Consider the following 17206-nt stretch of genomic DNA (forward strand, 5'->3'; position numbering starts at 1 on the left):
GTCAATTCAACCACACCTGGATAAATTAGTATCTGCAGCAAAGTATTTAGTAGCAAAGTAGTATGATAGTAATGGTAACAGTGGCAAAGGTAAAGATAGCAGTATTGTAGTGATTGTAACAGTAGCAACGGAAAAGTAAATAAGCGAAGCACAATATGTGAAAAGCTCGTAGGCATTGGATCAGTGATGGATAATTATGTCGGATGCGATTCCTCGTGTAATAGTTATAACATAGGGTGACACAGAACTAGCTCAAATTCATCAATGTAATGTAGGCATGTATTCCGAATACAGTCATACGTGCTTATGGAAAAGAACTTGCATGACATCTTTTGTCCTACCCTCTCGTGGCAGCGGGGTCCTAGTGGAAACTAAGGGATATTAAGGCCTACTTTTAATAGAGTACCAGGCCAAAGCATTAACACATAGTGAATACATGAACTCCTCAAACTACGGTCATCACCGAGAAGTATCCCGATTATTGTCACTTCGGGGTTGTCGGATCATAACACATAATAGGTGACTATAGACTTGCAAGATAGGATCAAGAACTCACATATATTCATGAAAACATAATAGGTTCAGATCTGAAATCATGGCACTCGGGCCCTAGTGACAAGCATTAAGCATAGCAAAGTCATATCAACATCAATCTCAGAACATAGTGGATACTAGGGATCAAACCCTAACAAAACTAACTCGATTACATGGTAAATCTCATCCAGCCCATCACCGTCCAGCAAGCCTACGATGGAATTACTCACGCACGGCGGTGAGCAACATGAAATTGGTGATGGAGGATGGTTGATGATGACGACGACAACGAATCCCCCTCTCCGGAGCCCCGAACGAACTCTAGATCAGCCCTCCCAAGAGAGATTAGGACTTGGCGGCGGCTCCGTGTCGTAAAACGCGACGAAACTTCCTCTCTGATTTTTTCTCCGCGAAACAGAATATATGGAGTTGGAGTTGAGGTCGGTGGAGCATCAGGGGGCCCACGAGACATGGGGGCGCGCCCAGGGGGAAGGGGCGCGCCACCCACCCTCGTGGACTGGGTGTGGGCCCCCTGGCCTTGATTCTTTGGCAGTATTTTTTATATTTCCCAAAAGTTATCTCCGTGGATTTTCAGGTCATTCCGAGAACTATTGTTTTCTGCACAATAAATAACATCATGGCAGTTCTGCTGAAAACAGCGTCAGTCCGGGTTAGTTTCATTCAAATCATGCAAGTTAAAGTCCAAAACAAGGGCAAAAGTGTTTGGAAAATTAGATACGTTGGAGACGTATCACTTGGTGATGAGTGCATGCTTTTAATTGCTATCATTTTGAGTGCTCCACCGAGATGTATGTGACATGAAGAGTAACCCATGATACTAATTGATTGTGCATTTGCATTCAAAAGGAAGTCTTAAATAATGCACAAATTTAGGGGGAGATCTTGCTTATCACATACTTCTCAAAGCGACGATGTATTTCAATCTTATTATCATTTGTCGAAGCATTGATCTATATGTTGTCATCAATTACCCAAAAGGGGGAGATTGAAGGTGCAACTATCCCTGGGTGGTTTTGGTAATTATTAACAACATATAGCTCATTGAACTAATGCTATTTCAAGATGAATATTTCAGGAAAGTTCAATGATTTGCATGGCATGGATTAGGAATGTGGACCCCTCAAAATGCTAAGGACGAAGGATTTGCTCAAGCTCTAAAGCTCAAGACTCTACATTTTACTTTTAGTGATCCAAGATCACATTGAGTCCATAGGAAAAGCCAATACTATTAAAAGGGGAGGTGTTGCTTAATGGCTTGCTTGCTCAAAGTGCTTAGTGATATGCTCCAAAAACCCTCAACCACTTTATCATATCAACATATGTCCCAAACCAAAAGTCAAACTCGGCCCCACCGATTTGATCTATCCGGCGCCACCAAGTTCATTTGATATAGCCACTGCCAGAAACCCTAGTCACTTCGGTCTCACCGATAGGGATCTCGGTCTCACGGAGATGGGATTGCAAACTATCTGTTTCCCTTCGTAACGTTTCGGTCTAACCGAGATGAGCAATCGGTCCCACCGAGTTCGCAATGCAAACTCTCTATTTCCCCTTTGTAACGTTTCGGTCTCACCGAGATGAGCAAATCGGTCCCATCGAGTTTGCCTGACCAACTCTTTGGTTAGCTTATTTCCAAAGTCGGTCCCATCGAGTTTGTGTAATTGGTCTCACCGAGATTACGTTATGCCCTAACCCTAAAGAAATCGGTCCCACCGAGTTGACATGTCGGTCCCACCGAAATGCCTAATGGTCACATTACGAACTAAATCGGTTTGACCGAGTTTTATAATTTGGTCTCACCGAGTTTGGTAAATTGTGTGTAACTGTTAGATTTTGTGTGGAGGCTATATATACCCCTCCACCCTCTCTTCATTCATGGAGAACGCCATCAGAACATGCCTACACTTCCAGCATTCATTTTCTGAGAGAGAACGACCAACTCATGTGTTGAGGTCAAGACATTCCATTCCAACCACATAAATCTTGATCTCTAGCCTTCCCCAAGTTGCTTTGCACTCAAATCATCTTTCCACCTGATCCAATCCTATGAGAAAGAGTTGAGTGTTGGGGAACCTGTCATTTGAAGCACAAGAGCAAGGAGTTCATCATCAACACACCATCTATTACCTTTTGGAGAGTGGTGTCTCCTAGATTTGGTTAGGTGTCACTTGGAAGCCTCCGTCAAGATTGTGGAGTTGAACCAAGGAGTTTGTATGGGCAAGGAGATCGCCTACTTCGTGAAGATCTACCCTAGTGAGGCAAGTCCTTCGTGGGCGATGTCCATGGTGGGATAGACAAGGTTGCTTCTTCGTGGACCCTTCATGGGTGGAGCCCTCCGTGGACTCGCGCAACCGTTACTCTTCATGGGTTGAAGTCTCCATCAACGTGGATGTACGATAGCACCTCCTATCGGAAACACGCCAAAAATCTCCGTGTCTCCAATTGCGTTTGCTTCCTCAAGCTCCTCCCTTTACCTTCATGTGGAATGTTTTACATTCCGCTGCTATACTCTTAGAATTGCATGTGTAGGTTGATTGCTTGACTTGTGTAAAGTTGCTAAAATCTGCGAAGACTTAAAATTGGGAAAAGGCTAGATTTTTATTTGGTCAAGTAGTCTAATCACCCCCCTCTAGATACATACTTTCGATCCTACACCCGGCTACACCTCTACGCGCGCTTGGCGCTGTACGGCGTCCACTCCTACTGCTTCCTGGACCTGTTCCTCCCCTGTGTCGCCACCGCCGCGGCCGCGCTCGGCATGGAGACAGAGCCACAGTTTGACCGCCCCTACCTGGCCTCCTCGCTGCGGGACTCCTGGGGCCGGCGATGGAACATCATGGTGTCGGCCATCCTCCGTCCGTTGGTGTACGACCCCGTGCGCGTATCCGGGGCGATGCATGAGGCCATTGTGTGCTACCTCAGCCTGCGGTGGCCGCCCGACAACGGGATGACCGCCTTCTTCGCCCTCCATGGCGCCTGCTGCGTCGCCGAGGGGTGGTGCATGGCGGTGGGTGGCGAGGAGGCCGCCGCGGGCCGTGGCGACATGGAGTGTGGGGCTATTCGTGGCAGGCACCTCATTCTGGCTCTTCCTCCCGGTGCTGCTCAAGGACGGCGTCGAGGAGAGGTTCCTGGACGAGTGGGCTGTCGTGGCGGCCTTCTTCCTCGACGCTGGCGGGAAGATGAATTCCATTATTGTACGGTGAACGGAGTAGCTAGCAGAAAAGCAGCAAAAACATCCAAACCCTGATGATCCCAGCCATCATTAAGAGTTTTTTTAGGTGAATTTTACTTACTTAAGTTTGACAAAACTCTTCACTGTAAAAAAAAGAGAATGTACAACCTCAGTCCACCCTGCTCCGTAAGAAGATAAACTTACTCCACATGACAAGCTTCCCATGAAAGTTCATACTTCTTAAAAAAGGGTTAATTATCTAGGTTAGTGCAAAAAATTATTTAGGGCTTTGACAGAGAACTAGCTACGTTAATTAGTTTAATTAGGTTAATTATCTAGGTAAACTAGGTTAACTAACTAGGTTAAATAGGTAGATTAATTAGGTTTGTTAGATTAACAAGCTATGTTAAGTAGGTTGGCTAGGTTAGAGCAAAATTTTATTTTAGATCACTAGGTCAGAAGGGTTAGAGAAATGGAGTTCCTTTGCAATTTAATTGAGTTATGTCCTAGGTAGAGAAGGGTTAGAGAAAATAATGTGTGTGTGCATGAGAGAGAGGAATAGCTAGATCAACATAATTTGGGTTCTGTCCTAGGCAGAGAAGTGTTTAGTGAGGTCATTTTGCAAAGGTTTTTGACTTTTGAAAAGACCACTATTTTTCAAGGAAAAGAATTTAGGCAAGTTTTATTTTAAAGATGATCCCATCCTAGACTTTTATTGTTGATTATATCTTTTCATTGAAGTGGACATGTTATATCTTTTCATTGAAGTGGTTCGATTATGCCCAAGTGGCTTTGTTGTTTCCAGGGAATGAAGCCGATTGGCCTATGTTTTGCCGGAATGTTGATTCATTTCCGTTCCGGCAAATTTCAGGTTCTCGATTTGTCCACTTTTTAGCAAAAGTCATGCCGAAATTTTCCGTGAATTTCGGCATGACTTGTGCTACAAACTAGGACATATTGAGTGCCCGAGATTTGCTGCACCGGGAAGGAGTCAACATTCCTGCATGTCATCATTCATTTTATCAGGTCTAGAATTAATTACTAGATTTAATCATAGGAAACATGGCTAGCAACGATGAAGGACAGGGTTCTGGTGACTGTGACAATGTCTACCGGGCGGTGGAAGAATTTTTGAGGGACGCCGACAATCAAGAGTTGATGTTGGTGGGTCCAACTGTCACATCGGAGATTGAGACTGACATCGAGACCGGCGCTGAGACTGAGACCGGCGCTGAGATTGAGACCAGCATCAAGTCCGGCGCTGAGACTGAGACCGGTGCCGAGACTAGCGGAGCCAGTATAGAATCGAAAGCAAAGAGGTAACGACTTCCTAACAAGCTCAGGACAACTAGACTGGTGGTCACAGAGGTGGACGGCGGCAATTTTGAGCCAACCGCGCCCGAGGAAGCGCGCGCGTGCTACGACAATCAAGTAGGCTGCATCATATGGACAACCGCCACCATCAATGATGCGAAACTAAAGAAGATAGATAATATGAGGCCCTCCCTCCGAAAGAAGCTGCACCAGATATTCTTGTTCCCAGACCGGAATGAAAAGGATTATAAAGATCTAGATAAGGACCCGGCAATGAAGAAGGTAAACAAACACGCCATGACCAAGTTTAGCGATGCGTTGGCCGCCTGGAAAACAAGGGTGAAATATCGGATAGTCATCAAAAAGGAACCCTACTCCGAGATTGTAAAGGATAATTCGACAATCACGGAAGAACACTTTCAAATATTCAAGGCGGCTTGCGAGGCCGAAGATGCCAAAAAAAAGTCAAAGTACATGAAGGGGCTCCAACAGAGGAACATTGGGAGCCACCACCTCGGAAGCCGTGGTTACGGTGGGAAGAGGTCCATATGGGACAAGGAGGACGCGGAAGCCGCGAGTCTGGGCATCGCAGACCCCTTGGCGGAGTTCACCGTCTCGCAGGAGCGTGATGTCCTTAGGGCTCGACACCATTGGGACCCAGTGAAGAAGGTTTTCTAGACGAATGGGGTCACGACGGAGTTCATGAGACTGCTGGTAATTTTAGTTTCTAATCAATTCGACTGCACGTTAGTCATATTTGTAAATGATCCTTGTGCATTTTGCAGAGAGAGCAACACATGATTGTGGCCGAAAGTGACTCGCTGTTTGAGGCGTTGGCGAGGCCCAAGTGGGACACTCCATTCAACCGGGTGTTGAACATATTTAAAGGACTCCCGGTGGAGAATCTACCGTCGTTGGACGCGTGCACAGTGTCGGAGACGGCGCCACGTGGAAGAAGTACTACCGTGAGACCACGGAGGAGAGAAAGGAAAGACGGAGGTTAATTGAAGAAAAGATCGACAAGAAGGTTGAGATTGCGGTTGAGAAGAAATCATCTGAGACAGTCGCAACAGCGGTAGCTGCCGCAAAACAGGTGGTTGTAGATATGTCTACTACCTTGGTTCCGACCGTTTTCAATTGAACCAGGCAAAATCCAAGAAAAAGTGCAGCGGACATTCCCATTGCTGAGTTCTTGGGGAGCAGCTCGACTAGCGTTGCACCAGCACCTATAGCTGCACTTGCTCTCGCACCGGCTCCTGGACCTGCTCCCGCACCTGCTCTGGCACCGGCTCCGGCACCGGACGTGCTCGGCGGTGCTTCGTCTTTGGCTGAGCTCAATGCCCTCACGGTATCTGTCACACCGACCCTCTTCAATAAATGTATAATCTCCCATTTTCGTTGCCTTTCGGATATCTCACGTCGCAGACTTCTCTTTGCAGGCCGACGAAACCCCGTGCACCTTACACCATCGGCGTCCAGAAGGTGGACGTGGGGAAGGCGACGATAATGAAGCCGAAGGAACCATTGATTCACATCCGGTCGATCCCCCCGGACGTCTTCAAGGTTTCTGTGGCCAGTGTCAAACCAGGCCACGAGAATTTGGCTCCTCTGGTACTAGTGGGGGATGACGACGAGACCCTGGGGCAGCTTCGTGATTGTTGCAATGGGTGGGTCCTGTTGTGGCCAAAGAGTCTGCTTCGTCTGGAGGCGACCGGGTGTTGAGGAACGTCGCAGAAAATAATTTTTTTCCTACGGTTTCACCAAGACCCATCTATGAGTTCATCTAAGCAACGAGTGAAAGGGGAGATGCATCTACATACCACTTTGTAGATCGCGAGCGGAAGCGTTCAAAAGAACGGGGTTGAAGTAGTCGTTCTTGTCGTGATCCTATCACCGGAGATCCTAGCGCCGAACGGACGGCACCTCCGCGTTCAACACACGTACGGTCAGTGTGACGTCTCCTCCGTCTTGATCCAGCAAGGGGGAAGGAGAGGTTGATGATGATCCAGCAGCACGACGGCGTGGTGGTGGATGCAGCAGAACTCCGGCAGGGCTTCGCCAAGCTGCTGCTGGAGGAGGACGAGGTGTAGCAGGGGAGGGAGGCGCCAAGACACAAGGGTGCGGCTGCCCTCCCCCTGCCCTCCTTTATATAGGCCCCCAGGAGGGGGCGCCGGCCCTGGGAGATCCAATCTCCCAAGGGGGCGGCGGCCAGGGGGGGTGGAGTGCCCCCCAAGGCAAGTGGGGCGCCCCCCACCTAGGGTTTCCAACCCTAGGCGCAAGGGGGGGGGCCCAGGGGGGGCGCACCAGACCACTAAGGGCTGGTTCCCCTCCCACTTCAGCCCACGGGGCCCTCCGGGATAGGTGGCCCCACCCGGTGGACCCCCGGGACCCTTCCGGTGGTCCCGGTACAATACCGGGTGACCCCAAAACTTCCCGATGGCCGAAACAGCACTTCCTATATAGTTTTCTTTACCTCCGGACCATTCCGGAACTCCTCCTGATGTCCGGGATCTCATCCGGGACTCCGAACAACATTCGGTTTGCTGCATACTCATATTCATACAACCCTAGCGTCACCGAACCTTAAGTGTGTAGACCCTACGGGTTCGGGAGACATGTAGACATGACCGAGACGGCTCTCCGGTCAATAACCAACAGCGGGATCTGGATACCCATGTTGGCTCCCACATACTCCTCGATGATCTCATCGGATGAACCACGATGTTGAGGATTCAAACAACCCCGTATACTATTCCCTTTGTCAGACGGTATGTTACTTGCCCGAGACTCGATCGTCGGTATCCCAATAGCTCGTTCAGTCTCGTTACCGGCAAGTCACTTTACTCGTACCATAATGCATGATCCCATGACCAGACACTTGGTCACTTTGAGCTCATTATGATGATGCAGTACCGAGTGGGCCCAGTGATACCTCTCCGTTATACGGAGTGACAAATCCTAGTCTCGATCCGTGTCAACCCAACAGACACTTTCGGAGATACCTGTAGTGCACCTTTATAGTCACCCAGTTACGTTGTGACGTTTGGTACACCCAAAGCACTCCTACGGTATCCGGGAGTTACACGATCTCATGGTCTAAGGAAGAGATACTTGACATTGGAAAAGCTCTAGCAAAACGAACTACACGATCTTGTGCTATGCTTAGGATTGGGTCTTGTCCATCACATCATTCTCCTAATGATGTGATCCCATTATCAACGACATCTAATGTCCATAGTCAGGAAACCATGACTATCTGTTGATCAACGAGCTAGTCAACTAGAGGCTTACTAGGGACATATTATGGTCTATGTATTCACACGTGTATTACGATTTCCGGATAATACAATTATAGCATGAATAAAGACAATTAACATGAACAAGGAAATATAATAATAATCCTTTTATTATTGCCTCTAGGGCATATTTCCAACAGTCTCCCACTTGCACTAGAGTCAATAACCTAGTTACATTGTGATGAATCGAACACCCATAGAGTTCTGGTGTTGATCATGTTTTGCTCGCGAGAGAGGTTTAGTCAACGGATCTGCAACATTCAGATCCGTATGTACTTTGCAAATATCTATGTCTCCATCTTGAACATTTTCACGGATGGAGTTGAAACGACGCTTGATGTGCCTGATCTTCTTGTGAAACCTGGGCTCCTTGGCAAGGGCAATAGCTCTAGTGTTGTCACAGAAGAGTTTGATCGGCCCCGACACATTGGGTATGACTCCTAGGTCGATGATGAACTCCTTCACCCAAATAGCTTCATGCGCTGCCTCCGAGTCTGCCATGTACTCCGCTTCACATGTAGATCCCGCCACGACGCTCTGCTTGCAGCTGCACCAGCTTACTGCTCCACCATTCAACATATACACGTATCCGGTTTGTGACTTAGAGTCATCCAGATCTGTGTTGAAGCTAGCGTCGACGTAACCTCCATAAACAAGAAACATGTCCTTTGTCCTTTTCAGGTACTTTAGGATATTTTTGACCGCTGTCCAGTGTTCCTTGCCGGGATTACTTTGGTACCTTCCTACCAAACTTACGGCAAGGTTTACATCAGGTCTGGTACACATCATGGCATACATAATAGATCCTATGGCTGAAGCATAGGGGATGACACTCATCTCTTCTTTATCTTTTGCCGTGGTCGGGCATTGAGCCGAGCTCAATCTCACACCTTGCAGTACAGGCAAGAACCCTTTCTTGGACTGATCCATTTTGAACTTCTTCAAAATCTTATCAAGGTATGTGCTTTGTGAAAGACCTATGAGGCATCTCGATCTATCCCTATAGATCTTGATGCCTAATATGTAAGCAGCTTCTCCAAGGTCCTTCATTGAAAAACACTTATTCAAGTAGGCCTTAATGCTGTCCAAAAGTTCTATATCATTTCCCATCAAAAGTATGTCATCTACATATAATATGAGAAATGCTACAGAGCTCCCACTCACTTTCTTGTAAACGCAGGCTTCTCCATAAGTCTGCATAAACCCAAACGCTTTGATCATCTCATCAAAACAAATGTTCCAACTCCGAGATGCTTGCACCAGCCCATAAATGGATCACTGGAGCTTGCATACTTTGTTAGCATTCTTAGGATTGACAAAACCCTCCGGCTGCATCATATACAGTTCTTCCTTAAGATGCCCATTAAGGAATGCCGTTTTGACGTCCATCTGCCATATCTCATAATCATAGTATGCGACAATTGCTAACATGATTCGGACGGACTTTAGCTTCGCTACGGGAGAGAAAGTCTCATCGTAGTCAACCCCTTGAACTTGTTGATAACCCTTAGAGACAAGTCGAGCTTTATAGATGGTAATATTACCATCCGCGTCCGTATTCTTCTTAAAGATCCATTTGTTTTCTATCGCTCGCCGATCATCGGGCAAGTCAGTCAAAGTCCATACTTTGTTTTCATACATGGATTCTATCTCGGATTGCATGGCTTCAAGCCATTTGTTGGAATCTGGGCCCGCCATCGCTTCTTCATAGTTCGAAGGTTCACCGTTGTCTAACAACATGATTTCTAGGACAGGGTTGCCATACCACTCTGGTGTGGAATGTGTCCTTGTGGACCTACGAGGTTCAGTAGCAACTTGATCCGAAGTACCTTGATCATAATCATTAATTTCCTCTCCAGGTGGTGTAGGCACCACAGGAACATTTTCCTGAGCTGCACTACTTTCCGGTTCAAGAGGTAGTACTTCATCGAGTTCTACTTTCCTCCCACTTACTTCTTTCGAGAGAAACTCTTTTTCCAGAAAGGATCCGTTCTTGGCAACAAAGATCTTGCCTTCGGATCTAAGGTAGAAGGTATACCCAATGGTTTCCTTGGGGTATCCTATGAAGACACATTTTTCTGACTTGGGTTCGAGCTTTTCAGGTTGAAGTTTCTTGACATAAGCATCGCATCCCCAAACTTTTAGAAACGATAGCTTAGGTTTCTTCCCAAACCATAATTCTTACGGCGTCGTCTCAATGGATTTTGACGGAGCCCTATTTAAAGTGAATGTAGCTGTCTCTAGAGCGTATCCCCAAAATGATAGCGGTAAATCGGTAAGAGACACCATAGACCGCACCATATCCAATAGAGTGCGATTACGACGTTCGGACACACCATTACGCTGAGGTGTTCCAGGCGGCGTGAGTTGTGAAACGATTCCACATTTCCTTAAGTGTGTACCAAATTCATGACTTAAGTATTCTCCTCCACGATCTGATCGTAGGAACTTTATCTTTCGGTCACGTTGATTCTCTACCTCATTCTGAAATTCCTTGAACTTTTCAAAGGTCTCAGACTTGTGTTTCATCAAGTAGACATACCCATATCTACTCAAGTCGTCAGTGAGAGTGAGAACATAATGATATCCTCCGCGAGCCTCAACGCTCATTGGACCGCACACATCGGTATGTATGATTTCCAATAAGTTGGTTGCTCGCTCCATTGTTCCGGAGAACGGAGTCTTGGTCATTTTGCCCATGAGGCATGGTTCGCATGTGTCAAATGATTCATAATCGAGAGACTCTAAAAGTCCATCAGCATGGAGCTTCTTCATGCGCTTGACACCAATGTGACCATGGCGGCAGTGCCACAAGTATGTGGGACTATCGTTATCAACTTTACATCTTTTGGTATTCACGCTATGAATATGTGTAACATTACGTTCGAGATTCATTAAGAATAAACCATTGACCATCGGGGCATGACCATAAAACATATCTCTCATATAAATAGAACAACCATTATTCTCGGATTTAAATGAGTAGCCATCTCGTATTAAACAAGATCCAGATACAATGTTCATGCTCAAACTTGGCACTAAATAACAATTATTGAGGTTCATAACTAATCCCGTGGGTAAATGTAGAGGTAGCGTGCTGACGGCGATCACATTGACCTTGGAACCATTCCCGACGCGCATCGTCACCTCGTCCTTCGCCAGTCTCCACTTATTCCGCAGCTCCTGCTGTGAGTTACAAATATGAGCAATGGCACCGGTATCAAATACCCAGGAGTTACTACGAGTACTGGTAAGGTACACATCAATTACATGTATATCAAATATACCTTTAGTGTTGCCAGCCTTCTTGTCCACTAAGTATTTGGGGTAGTTCCGCTTCCAGTGACCCTTCCCCTTGCAATAAAAGCACTCAGTCTCAGGCTTGGGTCCATTCTTTGACTTCTTCCCGGCAACTGGCTTACAGGGCGTGGCAACATCTTTGCCGTCCTTCTTGAAGTTCTTCTTACCCTTGCCCTTCTTAAACTTAGTGGTCTTATTGACCATCAACACTTGATGTTCTTTCTTGATTTCAACCTCTGCTGACTTCAGCATGGAAAATACTTCAGGAATGGTCTTCACCATCCCCTGCATATTGTAGTTCAACACAAAGCTCTTGTAGCTCGGTGGGAGCGACTGAAGGATTCTGTCAATGACCGCCTCGTCCGGGAGGTTGATCTCCAGCTGGGACAGGCGGTTGTGCAACCCAGACATTTTGAGTATGTGCTCACTGACACAACTGTTTTCCTCCATCTTACAACTATAGAACTTGTCGGAGACTTCATATCTCTCGACCCGGGCATGAGCTTGAAAAACCATTTTCAGCTCCTCGAACATCTCATATGCTTCGTGTTTCTCAAAACGCTTTTGGAGCCCCGGTTCTAAGCTATAAAGCATGCCGCACTGAATGAGGGAGTAATCATCAGCACGTGACTGCCAAACGTTCATAACGTCTTGGTTCTCTGGGATGGGTGCTTCACCTAGCAGTTCATCTAGGACATATGCTTTCTTGGCTGCTATGAAGATGATCTGCAGGTTCCGGACCCAGTTTGAATAGTTGCTGCCATCATGTTTCAGCTTGGTTTTCTCTAGGAACGCGTTGAAGTTCATGTTGACATGAGCGTTGGCCATTTGATCTACAAGACATATTTTGCAAAAGTTTTAGACTAAGTTCATGATAATTAAGTTCATCCAATCAAATAATTGAATGAACTCCCACTCAGATTTGACATCCCTCTAGTCATCTAAGTGTTACACGATCCGAGTCGACTAGGCCGTGTCCAATCATCACGTGAGACGGACTAGTCATCATCGGTGAACATCTCCATGTTGATCGTATCTTCCATACGACTCATGTTCGACCTTTCGGTCTCTTGTGTTCCGAGGCCATGTCTGTACATGCTAGGCTCGTCAAGTTAACCCTAAGTGTTCTGCATGTGTAAATCTGTCTTACACCCATTGTATGTGAACGTAAGGATCTATCACACCCGATCATCACGTGGTGCTTCGAAACGACGAACTTTAGCAACGGTGCACAGTTAGGGGGAACACTTTCTTGAAATTATTATAAGGGATCATCTTATTTAGTACCGCCGTTCTAAGTAAACAAGATGCATAAAACATAATAAACATCACATGCAATTATATAGTAGTGACATGATATGGCCAATATCATATAGCTCCTTCGATCTCCATCTTCGGGGCTCCATGATCATCTTCGTCACCGGCATGACACCATGATCTCCATCATCATGATCTCCATCATTATGTCTTCATGAAGTTGTCACGCCAACGACTACTTCTACTTCTATGGCTAACGCGTTTAGCAATAAAGTTAAGTAATTTACATGGCGTTCTTCAATGACACGCAGGCCATACAAAAAATAAAGACAACTCCTATGGCTCCTGCCGGTTGTCATACTCATCGACATGCAAGTCGTGATTCCTATTACAAGAACATGATCTCATACATCACAATATATCATTCATCATTCATCACAACTTCTGGCCATATCACATCACATGACAATTGCTGCAAAAACAAGTTAGACGTCCTCTAATTGTTGTTGCATCTTTTACGTGGCTGCAATTGGGTTCTAGCAAGAACGTTTTCTTACCTAAGAATAACCACAACGTGATTTTGTCAACTTCTATTTACCCTTCATAAGGACCCTTTTCGTCGAATCCACTCCAACTAAAGTAGGAGAGACAGACACCTGCTAGCCACCTTATGCAACTAGTGCATGTCAGTCGGTGGAACCTATCTCACGTAAGCGTACGTGTAAGGTCGGTCCGGGCCGCTTCATCCCACAATACCGCTGAAGCAAGAAAAGACTAGTAGCGGCAAGCAAGTTGACAAGATCTACGCCCACAACAAAATTGTGTTCTACTCGTGCAATAGAGAACTATGCATAGACCTAGCTCATGATGCCACTGTTGGGGAACATTGCAGAAAATAAAACTTTTCCTACGGTTTCACCAAGATCCATCTATGAGTTCATCTAAGCAACGAGTGAAAGGGGAGATGCATCTACATACCACTTTGTAGATCGCGAGCGGAAGCGTTCAAAAGAACGGGGTTGAAGTAGTCATTCTCGTCGTGATCCTATCACCGAAGATCCTAGCGCCGAATGGACGACACCTCCGCGTTCAACACACGTACGGTCAGCGTGACGTCTCCTCCGTCTTGATCCAGCAAGGGGAAAGGAGAGGTTGATGATGATCCAGCAGCACGACGGCGTGGTGGTGGATGCAGCAGAACTCCGGCAGGGCTTCGCCAAGCTGCTGCTGGAGGAGGACGAGGTGTAGCAGGGGAGGGAGGCACCAAGACACAAGGGTGCGGCTGACCTCCCCGCTGCACTCCTTTATATAGGCCCCCAGGGGGGGCGCCGGCCCTGGGAGATCCAATCTCCCAAGGGGGCGGCGGCCAGGGGGGTGGAGTGCCCCCCAAGGCAAGTGGGGCGCCCCCCACCTAGGGTTTCCAACCCTAGGCGCAAGGGGGGGGGGGCGCACCAGGCCACTAAGGGCTGGTTCCCCTCCCACTTCAGCCCACGGGGCCCTCCGGGATAGGTGGCCCCACCAGGTGGACCCCCGGGACCCTTCCGGTGGCCCCGGTACAATACCGGGTGACCCCGAAACTTTCCCGATGGCCGAAACAGCACTTCCTATATAGTTTTCTTTACCTCCGGACCATTCCGGAACTCCTCGTGACGTCCGGGATCTCATCCGAGACTCCGAACAACATTCGGTTTGCTGCATACTCATATTCATACAACCCTAGCGTCACCGAACCTTAAGTGTGTAGACCCTACGGGTTCGGGAGACATGTAGACATGACCGAGACGGCTCTCCGGTCAATAACCAACAGCGGGATCTGGATACCCATGTTGGCTCCCACATACTCCTCGATGATCTCATCAGATGAACCACGATGTCGAGGATTCAAACAACCCCGTATAGTATTCCCTTTGTCAGACGATATGTTACTTGCCCGAGACTCGATCGTCGGTATCCCGTTACCTCGTTCAGTCTCGTTACCGGCAAGTCACTTTACTCGTACCGTAATGCATGATCCCGTGACCAGACACTTGGTCACTTTGAGCTCATTATGATGATGCACTACCGAGTGGGCCCAATGATACCTCTCCGTTATACGGAGTGACAAATCCCAGTCTTGATCCGTGTCAACCCAACAGACACTTTCGGAGATACCTGTAGTGCACCTTTATAGTCACCCATTTACGTTGTGACGTTTGGTACACCCAAAGCACTCCTACGGTATCCGGGAGTTACACGATCTCATGGTCTAAGGAAGAGATACTTGACATTGGAAAAGCTCTAGCAAAACGAACTACACGATCTTGTGCTATGCTTAGGATTGGGTCTTGTCCATCACATCATTCTCCTAATGATGTGATCCCATTATCAACGACATCTAATGTCCATAGTCAGGAAACCATGACTATCTGTTGATCAACGAGCTAGTCAACTAGAGGCTTACTAGCGACATATTATGGTCTATGTATTCACACGTGTATTATGATTTCCAGATAATACAATTATAGCATGAATAAAGAGAATTAACATGAACAAGGAAATATAATAATAATCCTTTTATTATTGCCTCTAGGGCATATTTCCAACACTGGGAGCACACCCACGAGCACGCAGTTAGGTATGAACATCAACACCTCACCTACTCAATTAGCATCGGCTGTCGTGCTGGGTGATAGCGGAGGGGGTGAGGAAGAGGCTCGATCAGTCGTTGGTGACGTCGCCATAGATGAGGATGAGGATGACGATGACACTCAACAATATGTCAATATTGGCGCCTACTTAGGGTTTGAGCGTCATGAGTCGGTGCTTGAATTGTCGCCTCCGGAGTCTGAACGTATTATGGACAACCTTCCGGTACCAAAGAAGTCTAGGAAGAGACCGAGGAAAGGTAAAACACCTGATTCTATGATCCAGCCGCCTCAGCAGCCTCGGGTTCAAGACCGTATAGATATCCCCGGTGCGGCAAAATGGCATTATTGCTGGTGAACCAATCCTACCTGAAGCAGCGACAGGGGCCAGATTCAGTGATGTAAGGAGACTTCATGACGATGTGCTGCGGAGAGAGAAAGGCCTCATCGCCTCGAAAAATCCAGGATACCCACTCTACGTGGTTAACATGCTGCGGCAATTGTCGTACGTCGACACATTCCCCGGGGACAAGTTCTTCCTTCGATTTGATTACATCTTCGACATGTATCACTGGAAGAAGCTGGATTTTACGTTTGTCCGCCTTTATGCCTTGCACATGAACTACCTCATCGGGGTTGAGCAGATACGTTTTATCTGTGTCGCTGACCCGTACTTCATGCACGAGAGCTTCTTAGCAGTCTACGCAAAGCACCAAGAATTCGCGAGGGAGTACCTCGTCTATTTCATGCTCGCCAAGAAGGACAAGGAGGCGATTCTCGTGCCTTATCATCCCCTGTAAGTCATCCGCGTGAATATCCTTCTTTCGATTTTAATCATTCATTTGCACGGTGGAGGCTAATTAATTTAAAGTGTACTTATTTTGCGCAGCGGTGGACGCGCCTTCCTCATCATCCTCTACCCCCGATACTCCCATGCTCTTTACTTGGACTCTTCGAAGAACATTACCAAAAAGGATTACACCCACATCAAGTCTATTCTTGACAGTGCTATCTTTTACTACGACAAAAGGGGTGGAGAGGTCAACGACAAGAAGACAAGGCACGTCGGGCCCGCCTTCAGCCATAAGACCGACTTCTGCCGCATCCAGCAACCGAGTGATTCTCGTAATGATGGATTCTATGTCCTACACCACATGCTGGAGTATAGATGGGATCACCAGAAACTTTGCATGTCACCTAAATCCAGCGATGCCCATATTCTGCAATGGTAAAAGCACATAGGAGATATCAAGGATCATCGACTTCGAGCTGAGTTCTATCACATCCAGCGCAAACTTGCCCAAATCATCATGAAGGAGGTCCTCGAAAAAACAGGGATGTTCTACGAAGAAGGAGAAATGTCGCGGGAAGACGTCCGAACATGCGTAGTCTCTCAGCGTCTCGACATGAAGCCTTTCACTATGCTCAGGGACTTTTCCCTAACATGGATGGATGGCATGACATGTTGGAGTGATTGTCGATATATGACAATGTGTGTCTGTTTAGTCCATACTTTTTGTATGACAAAACTTTGAGTTATGCACGGCGAAACTTTATTTGTGATGTAATTAAACCGTCCTCCTCCTCGACAAGCGAAGATCACTCTAGTTAGGGCATTTTGGGTATGATGAACTTTGTTATTTATGCTTATGATATGTTGCTTCTATTTTTGCCAAGTCTGTCTCTTT

At 47.0% G+C, this 17206-nt stretch overlaps 1 pseudogene; it reads left to right on the top strand.

The window, feature by feature from the left end:
* Positions 1-3217: 3217 nt before the first annotated feature.
* LOC119360366 lies at positions 3218-5050 on the top strand (annotated as a pseudogene).
* Positions 5051-17206: the final 12156 nt, after the last annotated feature.

The sequence above is a fragment of the Triticum dicoccoides genome, chromosome 2B (assembly GCF_002162155.2).
Source record: "Triticum dicoccoides isolate Atlit2015 ecotype Zavitan chromosome 2B, WEW_v2.0, whole genome shotgun sequence".
In the NCBI taxonomy this organism is placed as follows: Eukaryota; Viridiplantae; Streptophyta; class Magnoliopsida; order Poales; family Poaceae; genus Triticum; species Triticum dicoccoides.